The sequence below is a fragment of the Daphnia pulicaria genome, chromosome 2 (genome assembly GCF_021234035.1).
Source record: "Daphnia pulicaria isolate SC F1-1A chromosome 2, SC_F0-13Bv2, whole genome shotgun sequence".
Classification (NCBI taxonomy): Eukaryota; Metazoa; Arthropoda; class Branchiopoda; order Diplostraca; family Daphniidae; genus Daphnia; species Daphnia pulicaria.
In genome coordinates, this window is record NC_060914.1 from 3,716,258 (window position 1) to 3,740,821 (window position 24,564).

Here is a 24,564-nt window from a genome sequence, read left to right on the forward strand (position 1 = left end):
TCATATTCTCTTCTCTTACCTCATTGCAGTCCCATGTTGTTCCTGGCAAACTATTTGGAAGCCAACGAGAACACGGCGGGATCGTCTGCCGGCTGCGTGACGCAGGCCAACACGTTCTGGTCGGTTTTCTACTACATCGCCGCCATCTGCCTCTTCTTCTTGTTGCCCTTGATCGTCCTCGTCCTCATCTACTCTGTCATCGCCCGCCACTTGGTCGCCGATCCCTGCACCACCTCCAATCATCGCAACCAGGTGACATTCTCTTTCCACTTATTTTTTCTTCTTTTTTCTTGACTGGCAATGGATGGCAACTGGGACCGGAACCCCACACGGCGCAAACGTCGTTGACATTCCTCGGCGGCTAAAACGGCCGTGCTGCCAAACGGGTCCAAAAAACAGAAAGAAAACAGATCTGCTGTTTACAAACTGGATGGAATTCTCGATTTGGTCGAGTCGTGGGTCAGATATCAAACGCATCCGACTCGACTCGTATGGTGACGTCCAAAAATTTCTCTCGACTCGCATACGCCGACGTGTCCAACTCGAATCATTGACGCATCATGTCCGAATGTTGTTTAAAAGTTTGTTTTATTTTTGTCTGGATGTGAACAGGTGCAAACGTCGGCGTTGGCGGCGGCCGTAACGTATCACGTCAACCCCAACTTGCGGGCACGTCGCCAGGTATAATCGTCGCCTATTGGATGAACCCAATCAATGAATGAATCATAAATTCACTCATTATTATTTGGACGCACGCAGGTGGTGTCTATGCTGGGCACGATGGTCGTCTTCTTCTTCATCTGCCTCCTTCCCTTCAAGATCTTCACGTTGTGGTTCATCCTGACGTCGGACGAGGACATTCAGATGATGGGACCCGAGACGTACTACCACGTGCTCAACTTTTGTCGAGTCATGTTCTACCTCAATTCCGCCATCAATCCCATCCTGTACAACGTCATGTCCTCCAAATTCCGGACGGCCTTCCTCAAAGCCCTCGGCTTCACGTGGGTCGGCCAGCGCAAGCGGCTCCTCCACCACCTCAGCCGCCAGAGCACCTTCAACACCACCACCACGTCCAGCACGGCCTCACAATCGGCCACCACCACCAGCAACAGCGAGCACCAGCTCATCAAGCGGATGACCAAGGAGGATCTCCTGAGGGCCGCCAGCAGTCCCCGACCCGTTCTGCAAAAGTACGGACGCCAGGGCAATTGCACCTCGGCCGCCAACCGGGCGTCCAGCAAATCCCTGCTGACGGCCACTCTCTCAACCACGTCCCACACCAGCGTCGTCAATCCAACCGAATCCTCGTCGTCTGCACACCACACAGACAGTCACTACTGAAACGCCAACTTCCGCCCACCCCCAACCCGCGAATCAATCCGAGGAAACGAACAAAAACAAAAACCCAACTGATGGATCTCAACTTTCTTTTTTTAAAAAAGGCAATTTTTTTCGGTCAAAAGCGGAGAAAAGCGCCACCAACCAAGTAAAAAGCAAAACACTGACACAAATCTCCGTGCACAATTTTTCCGACATTCTGATTCTTCATTTCGAAATTTTCACTTTTATTCGTCTTCTTCTTCTTGGCTGCAAATTGAATTCGAAATGCCGGGGCGTCGTCGTCCGTACGTCCTTGTGTACCTCATTCATTAATTCTTCTACCGTTCTACCCTCATCAGGACATTGCGCAACTCTCGTGACTTGACTATCATCATATCTCCCTGTCTCAATGTATGTTTATCTAATCCGATATGATGCCGTTTATTTTTCCAGACTCTTTTCTTCATTTTCTTCATATTTTTGGACTGGATTAATTGGTTGGATTCAACGGTCAAGTCAATCAATCCAGGCTGGTGTTTGTTATTTTGGGTTTGCAGTCATCGTCGCAAACAAAAAAAACTACTACGGTATGCATTCTTCAACGTCATATAACATTACCTTATCCTCTTATCTGCATCCCATTCATTTACAAACATTTATATAAACGATTATCGTAATGGCCAGTAACTTGTCTGAATTTAAAAAGAGACAATTTACTGAACAGTGTGTTGAAACTGTGATGACGCCTGAGAACAAAACAAAAATGGACGCGCTAAATGATACACCGTAATACGATGCTATAGAAATCTCTATTTAACACTTTTATTTATCCCCCTTTCACGATTTCGTGTCTTTATTACGTCATTTCCCGAATTTGTTAATCAATTGTTTCAACCTCTTCTCCTCCTCCGCTCGTTCGTTCTTTCAATGTTTCAACACCCTATACAATTAAATATATATAAATTCCGATCGCGCTCATCGTTGACTTGGCTTTGACTCTCGTCGTGACTTCCAGCCGGTGGCAGGTGAGAGAGCTGGCGGATGTCGTCGCTTTTTTTTTGGTAATGTGACAACGACCGTCATTATTTGACTTTTCTTTTTTGGTTGAATTTTTAGTTTTCTTATTTATTTCATCCCGGCTTGTTTTGTTTTGTTTTTTTGACAAAAATTGTTTGTTTAAGTATCACAGTCACGAAAGTTGTTGGAGAGGGATGGATAGAGAGGGGGAAATGTAGAGAGACGGGGATTCTTCTTCTTGGAGAAGAGACAAAACCGCAAAAATACAAACAGGCAAATAAACAAAAGGAGGTGGGGATTATGGTTATAATCAACACTTGGAAATGTATATGTATAATAATTAAATCGGTTTTAAAGTAAAGTTTTAAAACACTAAGAAAAGAAGAGTTTCTCTTTTCATTCACTATTTGAAAAAAAAACTAATTTTATCAGTTTATGAGTGAAGGCGTAGTCTACCCTGAAGTATTGAGTTTAATATATATTGAAGTGGCAACAAGAATTGGAATAACCTGCCAAATTAATAACCAACCTATTCGCACTCCTCTTTCATAGAATCCAATCCTGATTTTCAAGTAAATTATTTTAAAGTATAAGCTTTAATTGACTAATTATTAGTAAAATGCATGATTTTTATTTAATTTTTGTCCAGATTCAAAGGTGCCGTTGAAGAATTCTACATTGACATGTGTAAACCGGGGGGTTTCTTAGATCGACCATCTGATGATCTACCAGCGTGTTCATTTGAAGTCTTTTTTTGAAGCGATGTTAAAATCGCTGGTTGCCTGTGATAAGGCAAGATACTTGAAGCGACCTGATAGGTCTACTGTTAATTAATTACGCTCATCACTGCAATTGCTCTGCAGTTTGTGGCCCGTAAAGGCCAAAGTCGTAGAAAATGTTCAAGTATGCCTGGAAGTGGAAGATCTGGTGGAAATTGCACACCGTTTGCTACAGGTGTTCCTTGTAACAGCATCATAAAATTATGTTTAATAACGGGTTAACTATTTATTTATCTAGTTGGCTGAAGTTAATAGCGATGAACCAGCTATGATCGAATGTAAAGATAAATTATTATCGCAGCAAACTCAAATTAATTTAGCGTTGAGAATCTTATTTGCTTTCATAGCAATTTTAGTAGTTTTGTTTAACCCGATTGCAAATTCTTTTTGCCCGCTAGAAAGTTGCCCGTCATCGCTGGCCATCGATCAAATACGTCAATTACGCCGTCGGACGTGTCGTGCTTCACTCCTGCTTAGACGCGAAAGGGATAGACAGTTCAATGAGTTCAATGAGTTCTCCACAAGCTCTTTCGACAACTTGGAGAAAGCCAACAAACTTTGGTTTCGCTTGTGGCTGGAGAAAGTCGAGCAGGTTAAAAATTAATTTTAATTGTTATGATTGCCACTTGCGATCTAAATTATTAATAAATCGTTTGTTCAACTTTTTAGGAATTTATCCACTTATCAACTTAGGAGTGGTTTACTGTTTCCTGACAGGATCGACTAACGTTCCGATAAACTGGCGTGAAATGCAGTACAAAGCTGTATTCCGTCATCCAAAGACATGACAGGATTTCACCCTCTGATTAAAACATGTTCTTCTCTTTCTGAACTTATATTTTCGGTGACACATTGTGATGCTGCTGTAGCAGATTTATGAACCCTTCCCTTGACTTCATGGTTTTATTGCTTTGATTTGTTTGAATCAAGAATCTGTCAACTTATTTCGTTTTACAAACAAACATGTTTGATATAGGTCTCACATCTGTGACCTAATTCCTAAGTAGGCTTTTGAGACAAAAGTCGGATTTTTATTGTCATAAGAATTGTTAGTGCATATTGTCATATCTTCGTTGTTTTCTCTGAAAAACCACAGTTTTACTTCGTGCTTCGAGTTAACGTTTATTTTTTTGGTTTCTGTGTTACTTATTTCGAATGTGTATGGAATACTCAAGGTTTGAGCTATTCATTTTCTGATAAACGACAAAACGTTTCAAAACAATACTGAATTATATTAATTAAATGAATCTTACACTTCGGCGTCAAACATGTTGCTTACTTTGAGGCACTGGGTTAACAGGTAAGGAGGTTGCGTACTCACTCCAGCAGTGTTAAATGCTTGGCCTTCCCACAATTTTGGTCGAGGTGTAACGCTGCTGTTGTTGGATGAGGAGGCCTCATCTGATTGATCTTCATGGGCTGTTGATTTGTCGGGCGAAAATGCCCATCGATGACCAACGTGCAAATCTTCACCTTCAATTAATTGGATCTCTGGCCGGACAGGGGATTGAACTGCCTTAATGTCCCTCAGTTTGGGGTTTGATTTTTGCCTTTAAGTGGAATCAGGAAATCGCGAACTTGTGTTACTGCAAGGTAAGCACAAGGTAAGCACAAGGTAAGCACAAGGTAAGCAACGTGCATACTTGTTTGATGGCGAGCCAACAAATCTATCATCATTCCCACCATGGAATATACTTCTTGCTCCTCCTTGTCATCCTGGAAACTTTTGAAAGGTTCAGCAAAAGATTTTGGCTTTCTTTTACGTTTGGCAGCTGCATAGTTCAGTTGTTTGATGAGAATTGACCTCGTAATGTCTGTCACTGCTGGTGCAAAAATTTTGTGCAATTTTAGTTGTCTAATAAGCTCTTCATCTGCCATTTTTCAAGAAACATTGATACAATTTGTAACTTCAATTTTCCCATTGAGAGTCTTCTTTCCGGCCTTTGAAGTGTTTAGCTCGACAGAAGGATTCATAGTGTCTGGCTCTGTGGCTCAGAATCACATCCGTCAGATTTATCTGTTGAAGAGTCAATGAGAAATAGTTATGTTTGCTCTTTGTCTTTTTTGGGGTTTGGAAGAAATCATACTACCATCTGATGAACTTGTTCCAGGAGATGAAGAATAACTTGATTCGACAGCAGCTTCTTCCTCAAGTCCATGTGAGTTGGTGTTATTGCCGGCTATTTCTATTTCCGAATTCAGTTTCTGGTGAACGAGATCACACGAAAACGAGTTTCACGTGATTCCGAGAATTGCTATCGCTATCGTAATATTTTTAAAATCAGCCAGTAGTCGTAATTGCTAGTCCATCGCCGAGAACTGAAATGACAAAATCAATAGTTGGACTTGTTTCAAACGATGGAAATTACTGTTAAACACAGAAATTATCACAAATTAGATCATTTGTCACGACACCACAGTCTCTTGGGGGCTCAGCTGATTGAGAAAGCAGCAGACGAAACTAACGACTTCACCACTTACGTCATTTATAATTAGCTTCGTTAACATTTTTACAAACCCACCTAGAAACAGATTGATATGATGCAGAAGAACCAAAAAATAATTAACGTGGAATCTCAATTCAATAAACAATTAAAAATGATTGTTTTGGTTTTTAAGTTTGAACGCCGCTATTAAAATAGTACCACACGAACTAAATAGAGAGTATCACACCTAAAACAATTTTTAAAAAACATACAAACGCATTCTTCCCACGTATTTCAAAACATATTAAAATATTCACGGTACAACCAAACGCATAAAAATACAAAAGTGATAAGAATTAAAAAATTCTGTAATATTATTACCCTATAGAATTGGCTCACCGGGGTAATAATGATGTTGTTCAACAACCGATTTCCGTTGTGAACGGAATCAGGTTGTTTTCTGCCATCAAACGAAGAAAACTTTGGTTGTTCAAGTCTTCTGGGAGTCGAAAATCCATCGTTAATATCAGGTCGGGGAAGTGCATGCTGGTTACTGCATGCAACGTCAGGTTTAATCTTATTCAGGTTAATAGCCGAACGCCGAGTTTGTGATTTGGTCATTCGACTGAAGAAATCCATGATCCTAAGAAAAAGGAAAGCAAATATAGTTACTTCCAAAGTTCCGATCATTTTCAAACTGTGTGATAGTTTGTTTGCAATAGAAAACTGCGATACCTGCTAATGCCATTGGGGTTGCTTATATCTTATATGTGACTTGCCAGGGGAACTCTTTTCGCACTGTCCACTGCTGTCCACTACTGTTTTAATCAGATTTCTAATTATGTTTATGCTATTTAACTTGTTTTATTGATGTGTAATCATACTTTAAGGTGTAAAGCACATTGTTCAATTCGTTTTGAATTAATAACAATTTATTTTCATCTTTTAATTGCATTTTGAAATAATGTTTTTTTTTCGGAATTCCGGAAGGGGATTTGATTTTCCCGGTCTGGACATGTCTGGAAAACGACAGGGCGCCCATAGCGGTGAATCCACAAACTAAAGAAGTATTACGTAATACGGTAATAGAGTTGGCCTGAATGATTTTTTTTTTCAGAAGAGAATCGGAGATGAAAGATGTAGAAATGGTTTTAAACTCCTAAAATGATATCTGCGCTATTAAATGGCAGTTGATGTCAGTATAAATCATGAAAAAGCCTTTTCCAGGTTTCTACTTTTGATGGTTTAGCAATCGACGGCTACCCGATTGTTCGATTGCCATAAATTATTTGAATAACATTGATTTTGTAGACGAAGCGGTAATGGAATTCTTTTGGATCGACAAGCTCGTTTTTTAAATTTCCTAATGCATAATTCAAAGACAAGAGGAAGAACCGAAGATAAGAAAAATTTATATTCGAGCGTTGCCAAATTCTTATTGGATATTCCCATCTTCCTGTTGCGTCTTGTTATTGACAGAAATCCACATTGAAAAAATTGACAGAAAATGACAGAAATCCACATTTCAGAAGGAAACAAGAATAACCGTGTACCTTTTTTGTATTATAATGAATGATAGAAGCAAGGCTAAAGATTCGCGGTAGGGGTTTTCCAAAGGGCACTGGTCTTGCGCTTGTTAAAATAGGCACGTTGTATCTTAAATATATCGTTCATGTTAATAGGATCTTGAAGGAGTATGTCTTCGGGGAAAATTTGGGCGATATCAATGAAATCGGTTTCCGTTTGCTGCTTAAGATACGCCTCATTAAGATTGACCCCTAAATAATTGAATAATAATTTTCTGTTAGTGATGAACAACAAAGTTTAGCTTACTTTTTAACTTTCTTCTAGCCCAGGTAGGAATAGGTTTTTTGGGACTGGAATCTTTGTCGGAAGAGAAATCTGAGCGCACATCACCGATATCATAGTTATCGGGATTGAAAAGTTTGCCCTTCTTTGTCTTGGCTTTTTCAACCTCAGCTTGCCTGAGAATTCAAACACGTTTGGCACAAAATACTTGAAACGTTAGAGCAAAAACACATTTGAATTTCAAACCTCAACTTGGCTTGCTTTTCTTGTTCCTCCTGTTCCTTCTTAACGGCTTGCAAACGAAGTTGTTCTTCCTCCTAAGAAATAAACATTAGAAATCAGTCCATCAGCATTTATATGAAGCCTCCAAGAAAATAAATTTACCCATTCCTGTTGCTTTTTTAGTTCTTCGGCCTTGCGGCGCTGTTCGGCATCTTGTTGTCTTTGCAGAAGAGCTATCCGGACGCTTTACAAAGAGAATTGGATTAATTTAATTTAACTTTGTCACTCAATCACCAACGCCTTACCGTTCTGCCTTCTCCTGGTTCTCAGCTTGTATTTTCTGCTTCAAGCGGGCACTCTTTTCTTCTTTGTTCTCCAGTTTTTGTTTCTGTTCCTCTGTGTGTTGTTTAGTGATTAGGGTGCGCTGTGCCAAGGCACGTTTCGCTCGAGTCTCGTGTTCCCTGCATAAGAAATACGAAACAATGAATGAGAACATCAGCTGAGGTGACGAAAAAGGTAAATAAAATGGACGCACTGTTTTTGTTCCTCGGCCTTGGCTTTCAAATACTTTTCACGCTTGCGAGCAGCCTCCTCTTCTTTTTCCTTCAACCGCTTGAGTTCCAATTCCTTGCGCTTGAGCCCGTCCTCTTCGGTGGCTTTAGTAGGCATCGCTCCCACTGGCTTAGTACCCGTAAAAGTACCGATACCTGTGACTATATTAGACGACGATTTTCCTTGAGTCATTTCATTTTTTAAACCAGAGAAGAACCTAATCAAATTGAGTGGTAATAATAGAGTCAACTGAAACTGCCACAAACCCAAGAGTGGGTAACAAAATCACACAGAAATGTCTCCCAAAACTTGTTTTCAATTCGACTCACCGGCTGATCAACTCCCATTCCAAGTGGGTGGCAATTTTAATCGAGCTTATTCCTGTGATTATTCCGTGTAATGCCCCGGGCCGCCCATCCCATGATGGCCGCCCATGGCCGAAAAAGGAAAGGAGAAGAATTTAGCTGAAGAAGAAACACACACAGACGAATAATGATCAAAAGAGATATAGGCGGATATAGAGGGGGGGGTATAAACTGATGGACGATCTTTACACACAAATAGACTGGCGTTAATATTTATCTTTTTTCCACCTGTAGCTGTCGAATGATTCAATCTGGACGGAGCAGCGCGCCCAATCGGGCCGTCTGCCCGCCGATTGGTCGGATGTAAATTGAAAAAAGAGGAGTCCCAACGCTGGATGGGTGGAGTCTTGCCCCACCGCTCTATCCGGCCGCCACCTCCTTCTCACCGTCTACGTTTGCCCCGGCCCCAGCCCAGCAGCAGCCCAGCAAAAGTTTTTTCGGTTAAAGGCAGAGAAGGGGAGGGCGAGTAAAACGATGATGGAAAGAGCCGGGCCCAGCCACCACCTCTGCACTCATGCGTGCCACGTCCAGCCGGCTGCACGTCTACTCCACAACGTGCTCGACTTATTGCTGTGCCCTCGCATAACACCAAACCAAATAAGATCCAACTCTTAGACGACTCCCTGCTTATTCTTGCTGGCTGGCTTTTCAGTGTGTTACATGTGCTCCCGTCTGTACCTCTTACACAGCCCCCGTCAACTGTGAATTGTCCGGAAGAGTGCCGCCGTCTTTGAGTGTGTGTGTTGTTTAAACGTCAACGCCTAAGCCGAATTCAACTTGTGTTTACTGCAATCAAGAAAAATCAATTCGACTGTGTCTGATGACAAGTGATTGTTATATCATTCGAGTTCAAATCGAGGCCTAATAATATCTTCAGTGCCAGTGAATTGTTTTTTTATACACCCCGCCAATCGGTTGCTGTAAACATTTCTTTGTGGATAGAAATGATTGTCCAGTCGGACAAGATGATGAGAGAACAGTCTGTCAACAACAACAACAACAGTTGAAATGCAGTGTCACCTCCGGCCGCCGTGGCGGCACCCGACCACTTTTCTTTGTTCTTATATCTATTCACACACATTTATCGAGAGAAATTGCAAAAATTCAATTTTAAAAAAATATATCATATATCTAGCCCACACAGCGAGATAACAATTTCACAATCCCTTTTTTTCTAAATTGGCAAGCAGTTCGCATCCGATTTTTCGAAATTTTTTTTTTTCAATTAGACCTGGATTGCAAACGAATTGAAACTTTTATATAATAAATATATATATATATTATATGAAAAAAACAATTCCAGCCTACCATTAATCTGGAATGACTTCTAAAAATTAAGATGAAGCCAACAGTCTTCAATGATATATCTGTCATTAATTTTGAGCATTTTTGTTTATTGTGTTTGTACGTGTTTGTAGCTGTCAGTTAAAATACAGAATTATAAGGTGTTAAATTATTATCTGTATACTTTTTATTGTTTTGATCGAGTGGACGAGTATACGGTTCGATTGTTAATCTTTTTATTTCACCTAGGGAAACCGACGACCTTTGCTCAACTAGGTCGACATGAGACTGAGGCTTTTTAGCTTCTAGCTCTAGGCTCGACATGGGGGCTCACTAGCGGCCAAGACAGGTCACAACATCACCCCCCACAAGCTTTCACAGAATGGGGAAGCGAACAACAGACAAAAAAGAAAAAACAAACTCGAAATCTGAATTAAAAATTGAAGGCGATAGGTTACATGAGAACAGCGATAAGTGAAGGGGGAAAGGAGCAACTTGAGTGTGGGAAATGACATAAAGTGAATGCAATTTTTAAAGAGTGAGGCGATTTGATTGGCGTTCACGATTGCAACGTCGCGCGGGGGGGGGGGGGTAATCAGATGTCAGATATACGGTTGCTGGATGTGGAGCGGTTCCGTTGGCTTCCGCGTCGCAAGGTGGCGTGGTCAGACTTCCTTCTGAGTTGGTTGTATCTGGGGAAACAGCGGCGTGGATGGGACGTAGGAACTAGGAAGGGCCGGTTCCGCCAAAGGACGCTCCCGCTTGCAAATTTGACGCGGTTAAGAGCGGAATTTTCCGATGGCTACGATGACACCGACTTTTTTCCAATAATTAAGTCTTTTCATCTTGAATGCGGTCAAAGGATGAGCGTGTGCGTCGTAGTAAACTTCGCTTTGGCGGCGGGGGCGGCAATGCGGTCCCACACAATCGTGGCAGCTTTCCAGTGGGTTGCATAAGAAGAATGATGGGCCGGTACAATTGAACGCAGGTTGTTACCAAAGACAATTTCGTTCGAGGGAGATCCCGTTTCTCCCGGGGTGTTGCGTAGCTCTAGTAGGCCCTGGAATCGGTTGGTTACGCCTAAGTCGACGAAGTTCTCGGCGATGGCTGCAATGACGTCGTTGGCCGTCGGATCTCGATGCCACCTATGTACTGCTGGACAAACTATCGATATAGACCAGCACGTGCAGATTCCCGTACTGGAAAAGATCGGCAGAGACGTCTTCGAAGATGCGATTCGGTGGTAGCTCCAATAACATGGGTTCCTTGGGTATGCTTGAGTGAACTTGCCAGCATGATAGACACCCTTCGACAAGAATGACTATGTCATTGGACATTCCGGGCCGGTAAAGCGCCCACGGTGCGTGTCGATTCGTCCTGGTGATACCTTGGTGGGACCAGGGTTGGACAGAGCGCGCTCAATTTCCGCTTCGATCACCCGATTGATCATTTGATCGAATCAACAACCCAAAAAATGGATCGTGATCGGATCGATGCGAATAATCATCCCGATCAAGCTTTTGATCAATTTACAGTGTTTAAATACTTGAAAAGAAAAAATTGCTTGGATAAAAAAATGATAAGGGTTTTCTGATCACCGATTCTATTTTAATTTCTAGTTTTTCTAAAATTGATTCAACAAATTTAGTATGTAAAATTAATATCTTCATTTTCATTCAAAAATGCTTAGAATTAGCGAAAAAAAACTTCTTAAAAACATAAAGCGAGAATTTTAATCGGAGCGTTGATCGGGATTTGATCGGAAAATATGACCAGAGATTCGATCGGTAATCGGAGCGGGGTAGAAAAATTGGGGATAGAGCGGGATTGGAGCGGGACAACGAAAAAGCGTGATCGTGTCCAACTCTGGGTGGGACCAATGGAGCTTTCGGAGGATCTCACGTCACGCTGCTTTGGGCACCACGATCCGACCGTTGTATAGTTCATCCATCCAGTCCCTTGTCAATTGAAAGATCCACGCGGATGACCGATGGCCCATATTGCCGGAAGTTGGCGGATAATGGCGGTGCTCCGACGGAAAGCCGTTTGAAACTGTCTGGATTAACTCGTCGTACGCCGTGTCTGTTGCAGCTATCGACCGCAGATTGTTGAGAAGTGGGTTGCGCAGGTATGGTGCAGTTTCCGAAACCTCCTCATCGCTCACCGACTGAATGCGTCGTACGATGAAGTGACACGCGTGCGATGTGATTTCCGCGTTAACGGCGTCGTCTTCTTCCGAGGGCTGGCCGACGGGAGCAAGGTATAAAGCGTCAGGGATAAAATTATTCTTACCCTTCCTCCAGATCGTGGTGAAGACAAACGGAGAGAGACGTTCTTTGAGGCGTTGTAATTTGGGGATGTCCACTATGTCAAGAGTCTGCCGATCCAAGATCGAAACAAGTTGCTGGTTGTCGACTAGTAGTGTGAATTTCGGAAGACCTAACATAAACAAACGAAATTTACGCACTCAAAACAGGTCACAACATTGATCGGTTTATCTTTGGATTACCTTTGCTTTCATTTGCGAGTATGAAGATGTGAATATGAAAATTTCAAATAAAGCGACAGATAAGAGAAAAAAGCTATACGGTATCTTAAATTAAAATGCCCCGCTCCATTTTCCTCGTTTGTGTGGTTCACGCTGCTTGGGTTCAAGCTTATTGGTCGTTAAGTTTCAGGTTGATTTACCTATTAAAACTTCAAATAATTTTGATTTTAAAGCATCCTCGCGTGGACAAGTGAACAGGCATCACGAAAACTACAAAATATTTTGGCAAATATCAATCTGAATGGACATATGAATAATCAAAAGTTTCTGTTTTTTTATGTCCCTTCTCCCTCAGAAACTTTAAAGTAAAAGTACAGCTAAAATAAAGCTAAAAAAAACCTTAAAATTTACGGTAATGGAAAGAGCTTGTTGAGATCTATGGATTTCTGTAAAATTTGAGTAAAAAAATCAATGGGAAAATTGCGAAAAGAGAAACTGAACAGTTTTCATTTTTCCATTTTTGTTCGATAGGGTCCAGTTTAGCGCTGATTTGAAAAAAGGGAAAAATGTAAACTGGTCTCTTTGTTTTCGGATTTGTTTTCTACAGGTATGTTTACTCAAATTTTACAGTTATCGATAGATCTCAACGGAGTTCATTCTATTACTCTAAATTTTAAGATTTTTTTATCTTGATTCTAGTTGTAGTTAATTTACTTAATTATAAAAATTTTGGGGGAAGGTGGGAATTTAAAAATAGAAGCTTTTGGACGTTCATTTAACCAATCAGATTGTTATTTTCAAATTTTCTTTATTATTTTCGTGATTGGTAGAATTCATCTACCCAAGAACCATTGCGTTTGGTAAAATAGTGAAAAAATGGATATTTTCACTGAATATTCCTGATAAGCCAAAACCCGCCAAAACCGGTGGGATCTTACTGCTGTTAGCTTTATATGGTATTAAGACCCAGATAGATTGTCGGTCTAGGCTCTTTCTGTAACAGGCTTGTTTCTAGTCAATTAACGTCAGTTAGTATACTATAAACGTTTTGGTAAACGTCATTGAAGACACCAACCACGGACGGAAGGAAATGTACACTTTTTAGGTGCCTCTTTAGTGTTGTAAGCACTATCACATTTGAGATGTTGACAATAGGTGTAAGGTGGCGCCCTAACCCACTTAACACGGCACCTATTATTTTATTAAATGGTGTCCTATTTACTTACCATCTATTTCCTTTCTCATGATGAAAATTGAGTTTTTTGTAGGTGGGGAAAAGAGAAATAAGTAAGTTTATTTTATAAGTGACCTATTAATTTTTATTTTATATGATTATAATTAAATGTGGGACTCTTTCCTTCCAGTCAATAAGCTATCACATTTATCTATGAATGTGGTTCAAATCCTTGCAAATTTTAAACTTTTTCAGTCCCAATTTGTGTTCAATGGTTATCTTTCGTGGTTTATTGTCAATCACATTATGAAAATTGTATTTCTATTTACTTCATATGGCTGATTCGTGGTGGTGGTGGTGGTGTCTCTTACCGCAGACTTCATTATAAAGCAATCATCAATGGCTCCGTGGTTTAACGCTAGATTAAAATACACGTTAGTCTTGTGGCGCAGTGTGCAAATCTCTAATCCAATTAAACAAACAATAAATTCACTTCTCCTGCTTCTGATGTTGCTCCTGCTCCTCCTGCTCCTGCTTCTGCTCTTGCTCATGCTCTTGCCTGCTCCTGCTCTTGCTCCTGCTCTTGTTCCTGTTCCTGCTCTTGCTTCTGCTCCTGCTCTTTCTATTTCCTTTTCTCTTGCCAAGTTCAGCAACAAATCAACAAAAAAGCAAAGACGGCTCGTGGTAAGATTGCTCGTTCCTTACTTTTATTGCGTAATTGGCGTTATACAGAACAACAGGTCGCAGATGTTCTTTAAATGCTGGCCCCATAAGCTGATCATTTCATTTTGTACATACAACTATGTAAGTTTTTACATTTGAACTTAACACAAAATGCTTCTTTGTTTCACGACAAAACTACGCTTGTCCAAAAATGCCCCAGTCTACCCTATCCAGGGAAATTCTTTTTCTGTATGTCCTTCAAAACATGAGCCACTTTTTGTTGTATCAGTTTTCAATATCGTACAATTTATTGTCATAGTTTCAGCTACTGCATAGAGAGAAATTCTCCATTTCACCGATAAATTTTGAAAATTAAAGATTTGTTAGACTACCATCCCTTAGACGGTATCAAGGCGTCCGGTTCCCTAACTATATTCACAAATCACATTAAATTGAATATAAAATTTGTCCACCTCTTAATTGTTAAAATGGATTTAGTGTCATTGGCGGAACTGCGTTGTTACCCACTACTATCCATGATTTCCCTGATGTTTTTGTTATGCATGTCTTCTTAAAAAATATTTAAAAAGAAAACTGAAAAAACTAAATTTAGAATTAATATGTAGTTTTTTGTTACTAGAAGAGACTTTTGTTCTAGAACAGAGTAAAAAAAAGCTTTTAAAATTGCAATTTTTAAGATACTTCTGCCGGGCTCATATTGCCGGAAAACGACAAAAAAGTGTATTGTCGACAGCTACAAATTTATCGTCTTTTTCAAGACTATGTATCGTATAATTGCAATCGACAAGCCATTTTGTCTTTTTCACGACAACCATTTTGAGAGAGTACGATTCCTAACTGACGTGAGTCCACATTTCCAAAGTAACATTAATGAGATGGCCAATTTGGCAGTAGCTTATTTTTCTTTCCATAATTTCACTGATGATTACTTTATTACTTTTTTTAGGGATGAAGCCTTCTTTTACCCAAAAAGGGAGAGGTTGTTGAAAAGTATCCATTTCTAAAGTTTTAAGAATTTTGAGAGAATGAACTGAGGTATATTTCCATATCCCTCTTCGATCCATGCTTCTTCTCCTTCAAATGGGAAGGGTTCAAAGGAAGGAGATTGGCTAATGGCCTATTGAATATGACTGTACCTACTCGCCTCAGAAAGGGTTTTTTGCCTTTACAGCCACAGATATAAAGCCGTTCGCTGGCGCGGGTGAGGCTGACGTAGAGAAGACGGTTATATTATTCCAATTGCTAGCTTTCCTCTTTATCTTTAATCTCCTTCAAACAATGTGGGGGTTTGTATCTCTGGTGGTATCCAGCAGGTAAAATTTTTATTTTGCTGTTTAACCAATACAAAAGAGGGAAGATCTCATGCAGGATGAACGGTATCGAGTAGAATCACGACGGGTGCTTCAAGATCTTTTGAGCCATGCACTGTCATTGCGGACTTCATCTCGGGACGTCCTTGTTAAAAATCTCGTTTAATCTGAATGGGGTTTTGGTGCATCCAGCTTAAGAAAGTTTGTAAGAGAGAGGGGATGGTTTTTTTCGTAGGATGGCTGATGCAAATCAATTCATCGAGGGCCTCCAACGCATCCAGCCCTAAACATTCACCCATTTCACGACGTCTCTCCAGGCTATTCAGTAGAAGGGAAAAAACTAAATGTTGTGTGGGAAACATGTTGGTCTCGCAGGTGTTTGAGTAGATCATAGGCTTCCCGGAAGGGTCCTCCCGAATAAGACGCTGCCTCTCGAAGCCGTTCCCAAACGAAAACGGACTCATGCTTTAAGGCAAGCTTGAAAACAGTATTTTCCAAGAAGCGAAAGAAGGGCATAGCCGGCACAAGCGTAATCGCGAGCACAAGCGTAATCGTAAATAAAGTGCCGATAGTGGCAGAAGTCACGAACCAACGAGCCCAGCTCTTGGCATCCAACAGTGAGGAAAGTTCTAGTTATGCTAATTTGGCCGAAGACAAAATCATCCAACTTACTAAACAACTAACAATGGCTGAAGAGAAGAACATGCAGGTAGCTCTTGCGTTACGGAATTTAAATGAGGGGAGGCTGGCAGAAAACCTGCAAGTGGAGCTAATGATGGAAATACTTGAGTATGATAATAATTTTGCATAAATAGAAACGCATTCTTAATATTTTTGTTTGTTTTAGACGCTTGAATAATAAAGAAGGGGACGCAATGTTAAAAAAAACTCGCGTCGCCCAAGAAACACCAATTTACGAAACCCTATTGCCAGTGTAGGAATGATTAGAGTGTGTAGACGGTACGTAAATTCTAAGTTGTAATTAAAAGAGTTTTTGATTTGATGTTTTTTCTCTAAAAAATAGCATCTATGTTTGTAGAAAGAGAAATCGTAAGTGTACACCGGAGCTTTTTTTGTGAAGTTATGTCTAATATGTACAAACGGAGGAACATAACATGTTTTAGTAAGGATTCTTTACAGGTAACACATTTAAAGTATTTTATTTAAAACAGCTTTTCTTTATTAATAGAAAAAGATGAACAAGATAAGAAGTCAACACGAGGCCATAAATCCATAGTTCCATAGTCGTCACCGTATTAGTAGCGTGGCCTAGTCGAGCATCTTCAGGAAAATTACGCAATAAATTCAATCAAATCGGAGTGTCGACTTACAGTCCACTAATCACATCGAGCTATCATCTGGTATAACCTCACTGAAAGCCCTATTGATGTAGTCCAATAATATGTCGACGCCGGAGTGTCCTTCTGCTCGTCGCTTTATTGGACAACAATTATGTGCATGTCATCTTCCACTCTGAGGACAATCGGCAACATCGGCACTCAAACCATCGAGCAGCAAAGAGACAAGAAAAGTGGAGGAGCTCCTGCGAAGAGAAAACGACGAGCTGAATGAGGAGGTGGGAGCGCTCAAAAAGAAAGTGGAGAAGTTAGAAGGAAGAGTGGCCGAGTTGGAAGAGAGAGAGCACGGAAAGGACGAAAGTGTCCGCATATGATTGGTAAGACATCTATGTCAAAAACTATTATTGTTCCTCTCTTAGTACTTTTTGTTGTGTCTAGGAAAAATGTCATCAATTGGGAACACAAGTAAGGGTATTACGCAACAGGGAGATGGATTTTTTTCAGTGCGATGAACCATCAAAAGAATTTTATTTGTCGTATAAAAACCCCAGAAGTTAAAATCGCCACATCAAGGATAATCATCGTAATGGGGCAATCATCAATCCCGTTGCAGAACCTATTCTTAGGCGCTATAAAAGAATTTCGTTGTGGAATGTCCCCGCGGAATCTCTTTCCTCAAAATCTCCTCTCGGTTAGACTAAAGACAGCGAGAGACAGCCATCTGTCGATGGGAGAGCGGGACATGTTCTGCCGTTTCTAGAACAAAAGAAGAGGGGTGTGTAAATTGGGGGGTGAGAGAACGCAGCTAAGAAATGAGGGGGTGCAACGTTGCCACATAAATTTCGGGAGAAAAATGAATATACATTCGATATGATTGCACTTTTACTACATTCACAGAACTTTAATTGCATAAGACTAGGCTGAGAGAAGCCGATTCCACTATAGGGCTCTTCGGGGTCTATTTTATTAAGAAGTTTTATCTGCGTGGAGAAGCAGGTGCGGTAATGTCTTTTCAAAGATCATGGAGTAAGAACAAAGGAGTAAGCTCTACTCCTTTGGTAGGGAGGATCTCTCCATGCCCATGGTGTGATGCAATCAAGCATACTATAAATGATATTGTAATTAAACCACAGGGTATTATAACTTAAAACAAACTTTATAATGTAGGAATTAGTTTATTAACAAAGCTCATTTATTGGTTTTTATAAAAAACTATAAATACTTACACAATAAATTAAATTAAAATTTGTTTTTTCAACGAATTGTTTTTTATTAATTTAAATATCTGCCCCACCTAATTTTTCTGGGGCTTTTCAACTGCATATTCTCCTAAAAATTAGATTTTTTGGTACAGTCGAGTCAATTGACATGCGCGGGGGGTCCCTTACCCTACGCGGGAATAAATTTAGCGTTGAATTGAGTGTACGTGGCGCGAAAGGTATTTCCCTACCGTTCTTGGGCATGGACTACTTTAACTAAAGGACGGGACTCTTCGCCTATCTCGCCGTGTTAAAGCTAGTCGGGTGGGGTTTGTTCAGGAGATAATTCATGGAAAACATCAATAAATGCAGTTTTTTTCGCTGATTCCAACTGTGTTTATAAATCTTAGCAAAAAAAAACTAATTAATAAGGTATTCTAATTTTACTTTCAGACGTAGGGGTAAAAAGACAAAAAACCGGTGCCATCTAGCAGCCAACTACCCTAAGCTCTCAAGAATATGCCACAAGGTAACAGAGAGTTAGGCAGCTATGTGAAAGCAATAGAGATAAGAGAGTGGTGTCTCTTTCTCTTGGTTTGCACGAATGGGCATCTGCTTGCAGACTTCCAAGAGCTTAGGATGTTTGGTTCCTAGATGGCACCGGTGTTTTGTCTTTTTCAAATTTTCCGTAAAGTAATTTGCAATATCTCTATAACCGTACATTTTAGGTATAGGGACATTTGTTAACACAATACATATTTTTGAATTTCGATTCCGATTCTCCCGGAAAAATTTTTACATGGCCGACATAGGAAAGGCCGAAGAGTCCCGTCCTTTAGTTAAAGTAGTCCATGTTTTGGGTTGAGCATGCAGGAGGAAAGGAGGAAGTGCTACTCGCATAAGGCCCTGCAAAGAAAAGTTTCGCTATGCTGTTATTGCCGTTGGCAGTAAATTAGTTCTCAATTTCTCACTAGGTGCGGAAGGGTAGCCTTACATGTTGAAATTTTGATGTCGGTTGCCATCGTTACGCAAGTTTAGTCTGCTGTCAGCCAAAAACAGAAAGCATTTCAAACGTGAAAATTTCTTGTTGTGTTTTAGGATGTAGAACAGGATATAAGCCGACCAAAAAATATCCCAATCCTTTAAAACATTGTGTTTTTACCTTCCCTAAAGACGTGGAATCAAAATGTCAAATTTCAAATCGGTGGCTATTTGATACGTCGTTTTGTTAAAAATGGCGATTATTGCCATGAATGCCACCAAACGATGGAAATTAAATTGGAAAATTTACCTGTGGATTTTACGGCTCATTTTCTCACGAAAACAAAAAGCAGGGGGAAATTGAGATACTCTTCCCCGAAACTGTTTGAATTGTTGAAACGGGTGGAAATTTATGTGTTAGACTTTTGCGCTGTTGGAGATATCATTCATTTCGATTATTTTCGTGATATTCTCTATACTCTTTGCGTCGATAAGCTTCCAAAAGTGGGCTGTCCTACTCACTTTTTGAAATTAATGAGCAATATTATTTATGATTTTTAGTGATTCGTTATAAATACGTAGCTAAACAAATAAGCGATGATTTGTGCGGAGCGATTCACACCAAAAAACATGCTCATTCAAAACTTTCAAAATTGTAGACCCTCATGCACCTTGTTTATTACTAGTCTACCACCTGAGAGAATAAATTTTTAGTTTGTTTGAACTCGCGCGTTTTATTAGCATCACAATAAAAAGTACATGGAAGGCTACCCTTCCGCACCTAGTGACAAAAAAGGGAATCAATCTGTTGCCAACGGCATTAACAGCATAGCGACACTTTTCAGCCGAAGTGGGCCCTCCTCCATTCCTCCTTCATGGGTTGGGTAAGAAAGTAGAAACCCAAGAACGAAAGGTGTATGTGTGTCAACCAAACATTCTTTCCCACAGAAACACCTAGACAACTTAAGATTCCGCTATCATTCTGTGAGACACAAATTAAAACTCAAATAGCAAATTTGAAAACAAATTATGATTTACTTACAAAAGTAACTAAAAGGAAATCGCAAGAATTAAAAATCACACGATCCAAACCACAGCAACAACAATGACGGATGATCAAGGAAAACTTCATGTAGAGATAAAAATGAACACTAAAGGGTAGGAAAGAAAACAGAATCCCGCAAAAGTGCTACATTTCAAACAGTTTTATTACGGAATCACTCTTTCGGAGTTTTCTTCTATACAGTAGGTGCGACAGTAGGAGTAAAACATAACAAACAAAGAGGACACTGCGAAAACAAAATTTTTTATCAAGAAAAAAGACAAAAAGGCAGAATAAAAATCTCGAAGGCGCCACGAAGAGGCTTGATTATAGTACTGAGATTTAAAAATATAATAACCGCAATCTAGAGGAGGATGACTTTCGTTTTAATTCTCATAATTCTCTACTAGCCTACCTTAACCTTTGTACATTATTCGAATGAAGTTGAAATTTTTTTGTTGACAATGAGAAAAAGAATAAGCTAAAAATTTTACCCAGAAGAATGAAAACTTAGTATGTTGAATTTCACTTAGCTGAAAACTTATTGGGTGGGGCATTCTAATTGGTTTTGGTCTTATTTTAAGTTAAACCGCCTAACAGCTGGACGTAAAAGGTGGACGGTAAAAACTACTGCTTAAACTAAAACCGAACCGAGTTGACAATAAAACGTTGGTTTATTGAGTAAAGGATACGATATTTCAAATCGTAAACAGACGACGCCAAAAACCCGTCCTGACTGTCAACAACCTTAGACTGTTACAAATAGCCACGGGAGAGTTTTGGAGTCACGCCTTGGAACGCCAGCGAAGCAAAATCACAACATATCAGATATTCCTGTGATGGACTCCTGCCAAAAAAAAAATTCTTAGAAACTGTTTCTCTTCTCTGTTCATCACGATTTTAATTCTCTTCTGGCCCATCACAATACAAAGAACTTTTTAATCAGTTCATCAACATGCTGCCTTTTAAAAATCTTTGTTTACAATCTCGTTGTCGTTGTGTTATTGCTCATATTTTTTTTTTACTTTTGCCCACGATGATTTAAGTAAATTTATAGAGCGTGCTAGCCAATGTTTGGTTGGATTTAACCATCTTTAGACAACTTCACCGCCTTCTGTCATATTGGGATCAAACTGGACCAAACTCCCATTAATTAGATAAAAAAAATTTCAAAATGAGACACAATAGACACATGTCGAGGAAAATAGTGAGGGATTTTAATAGCGGATTCCTTATTGTGGTCCGGAGTCTTGATTTGACAACTATCTGCGTAGGATAAGGCCTATTCGAATTTGTGTTGAATTTATCTTTAAAATAGTTGCTGTAAGGGAAGTGTGGTAATTTAACTGTAATACTTTATGTATTTATTGATTTTACTTGTTTACAAATTACACTCAAACACTTGCCTTTCTATAAACTTTTTTTTCCATAATCTGTTATCATTACGTAAACAATAACTTTAACGATGGCAGGAATGCATCAGACTAAACAGTTGACTACTGTTCAAGTGTATAAAGATTTTGAGAAGAATCTCATTAGAGAGAGCCAACATACCCATGGCTTTGAAGTAAAAGGAACGACTACGACTCTGGAAATTACTCCAAAAGAGCTAAAGAGGACACTGGCAGTCCAGAATAATATAATAGAGCAAAGTGAAATAATAGAAATCATCGTTCTCATCGTCGACCTCTTTGTCTTCGTCCTTGGCCAGATTCTGAAGGTATATCCATTAAATCTGCATCTGAAATTTCAGTGCTGACGTCCCCAACCACAGCAGCCACCTTTTTCCGGTTTTTCTTGCAAGAAATGTGAGCACTGTTGAGCCTCGACTTGATGGTCACGTTTACTCTCTGGAATCATTGATTTGTCTCCCTGATGCCATGCCGTCCAGCGAAAAGTTATGAAATCTAAATCGGGAATTAATGAACCAACATATAGAACGCAATTTGTTTCATAGCAAAAGAAAAACCTTGCTTTGAATTGCAGTTTTGAGATCAACGGCTTATTTCGTTTTAGGCACGCTGTTGGGGATAGAGGGGCAACGTGTGAACGACAAACTTACGGCATACGCATTTATGGCCTCAACTGATGAATTGCCACCTCTTCTATATATATAAGCATCGCGTAAAGATATCAAACCATCAAATTCCCATCGAGAGGAACCTTTAAAATCAATACAATTACTTAAACAAAAATTATTAATTGTAATAAAGTGTAGCCTACCATTCTTTCGGAATTGGCCTTTTTTGACGTGGTAGATCTGCTGTTTGGCTCCCTAAGTTAGAACTTGGAACGCTGAAAATAAGCAGGGTCTTATTCTTAAAAACTTTAAGAATATCCAAAGTTAGTGAGATTCTCTCGCATGTCTGAAAGACAAAATCAAAAAATCATATAATTGAAGTTCGTTGCAAAGAATTTACACAAGCTTATATATACTTACGTTCGGTTAACTCTCATGGAGCTTCACAAAGCGACCGCAAACTCTTCACTTTGTCCTCAAGTTCCATGATTTAATCTTCTTTTTTAGCCTAGTTTTTTTTGCTAAAGACAAATCATCTTCTAATTTCCTTTCTTTCATTTTCAGGTCGTTGAATTCCTGATGAAATGAAATATTTAAGTTCAACTGATGTTAAGAAAACAAAATAGACACAGTATTACTTTATCATATCCCTCAGTCTGTTTGCTGATGGTGCGTTTTTATTCCCAGAGCATCTCTTTTGAAAAGGTGATTTGTTTTCGTCGTTTTGAATGTCATCTTTTCTAAACAGACTTTTACGACAGGCTGGGACTTAACCTGCTGATGCAGATGATGCTTCCCATTCCAAAATATCTTCAAGATTTGGTTACGGAAATTAATTTAGAAGTTTAGCCCTGGCATCTTTTAGTGTATTGATGTCATCTGGAATGGTATCCTGGAAACAAAAATTTCAAATTTGTCAGTTTACCAAAAATACATCACAATTTACCAGAGATCTCTAAGGGAAAGGCAGATCTGAATCCTGATTCAATATTCGTAGACATTGTATAAATCACATTGTGTAATCCCGTGCAACCCTCTTGAGGCCACCTAAACACAAAGTAAAAAGTACCATTTCAGTAAAGTGACGATAATAAGTTCAAGAAAATGACAGACAATATTCAGGATAATGCGAGAGAAAAAGAATAATGAAAAGTTACCTGATAGCAAGCTTAGTGTTATTCACTGAAATCAACCTGTCAACCATTTGAATGGCTTCCTTCACATTTCCTTTGAGCGTGGGTCTCATAATAGAGGTTGCGGAAGCAATTCCTTTTGGTTCACCAGATGTAAACTGAAAAGACTTGTTGGACCACTAACTGCCTATTCCATCTTCACGGAGAGTTTCTATATCGCGATTGAAATTTTTTGCGGTAGAGCGCAGTAAGTGCTTAAAATTTAGTCAGTTTTGAATTTCTTTTGCAAGAGGGATATAATTAGTAAATAGCTATAGTTTGCTTTAGTTTTTATGTAGCTATTATTTGTATATAGTTAGTATGATCAGCATCTTTGCATGGCATAAAATACTACATTTTTAAAACTGATTTCCAACATTTACTATCTGTAAAAACAACTTTAAAATCATAAGTAGTGACTGCTTTCTGTCATTAACTGTTGAGAATCTTCTCTTATTCCAGGTACGGAACAGGCCCTTGTTTTCACTGGTATATAGTTGAGTAAACACCGCTATTGGCGAGTTTTGTGTCGTGTCGCTACAAAATTAGCAATCCAACTGCGTTCCTTGTTTTTAGTAAATAAATGTAAAGGTAAAAAAGCATAATCGCCAAAACATTCTTGATGTGGTTACGCCTGCCATTAGTAGTAGATACGTGGTGAACGAACTTAACTTGTGTTTTACCTTCCTTAATTTTGGTAAAAAATGTGCCATATCCCAAAATCTTTACCCTTTCTCTTTTTCCCTCTTCCGTCCAAGGAAAGAAAGAGATTTTGGGATAAGGCAACACTGGTGAGGGGGAATCGAGGGGAAAAAACGGAAAACTTATAATTCGTGTTTTCATATTCAATTTCATTACTATAAATGAAACTTTAAGAATGTGATCTTTGACCACACATAGAGCTATTGCAGCTCTTTTTTTAAAGAACTTTCTCACCCTATAATATTACGTAGTTACCAAATAATTGGCCTCAAAAGTAAGCCCATTTCCTACTAGGCCTCTCAGCCATACGAATACTTATGCAACGCGATAAAAACCACATATCAGCACATGAAGAGGAAATACATATTAATAATACATATACATATTAAAGAAGAGGACCGTCGTCGTCGTCACCGTCTCGTTCGTGATCACGAGCCGCACTGTGACGCGTTTCTTTGACTTCATCACATTCACTCTTGTGTACTGTTTGGTACTGTTTGCTTATTACAATAAAGAAGTTGTGCAATAAACATTCTGAATAATTGCCCATGGCGTGAAGATTATCAAAAACATGGTACATCCTGATTATCTCGTAGCAAAGATCATCATAACTCTGCGGTGAGGGCAAAAACGTGTCACCAAAGGTTACGAATAGATTTAAAATATTGACCGCTTGATTACCAAGCGCAAAGAGGTAAGATTTTTGAATCAGCGCCG

At 39.5% G+C, this 24,564-nt stretch overlaps 2 long non-coding RNA genes across 2 annotated transcripts; both read right to left on the reverse strand.

Annotated features, from left to right (window-relative positions):
- Positions 1-1,191: 1,191 nt before the first annotated feature.
- Positions 1,192-12,238, reverse strand: LOC124327555. Its single transcript, XR_006916182.1, has 3 exons — positions 12,228-12,238; positions 1,895-1,902; positions 1,192-1,430 (listed from the first exon to the last, which is right to left on the reverse strand). It is a non-coding gene; the product is annotated as an uncharacterized LOC124327555 (long non-coding RNA).
- On the reverse strand, positions 7,507-7,979 carry LOC124327543. The gene is made up of 4 exons (XR_006916169.1): positions 7,882-7,979; positions 7,739-7,820; positions 7,601-7,671; positions 7,507-7,530 (listed from the first exon to the last, which is right to left on the reverse strand). It is a non-coding gene; the product is annotated as an uncharacterized LOC124327543 (long non-coding RNA).
- Positions 12,239-24,564: the final 12,326 nt, after the last annotated feature.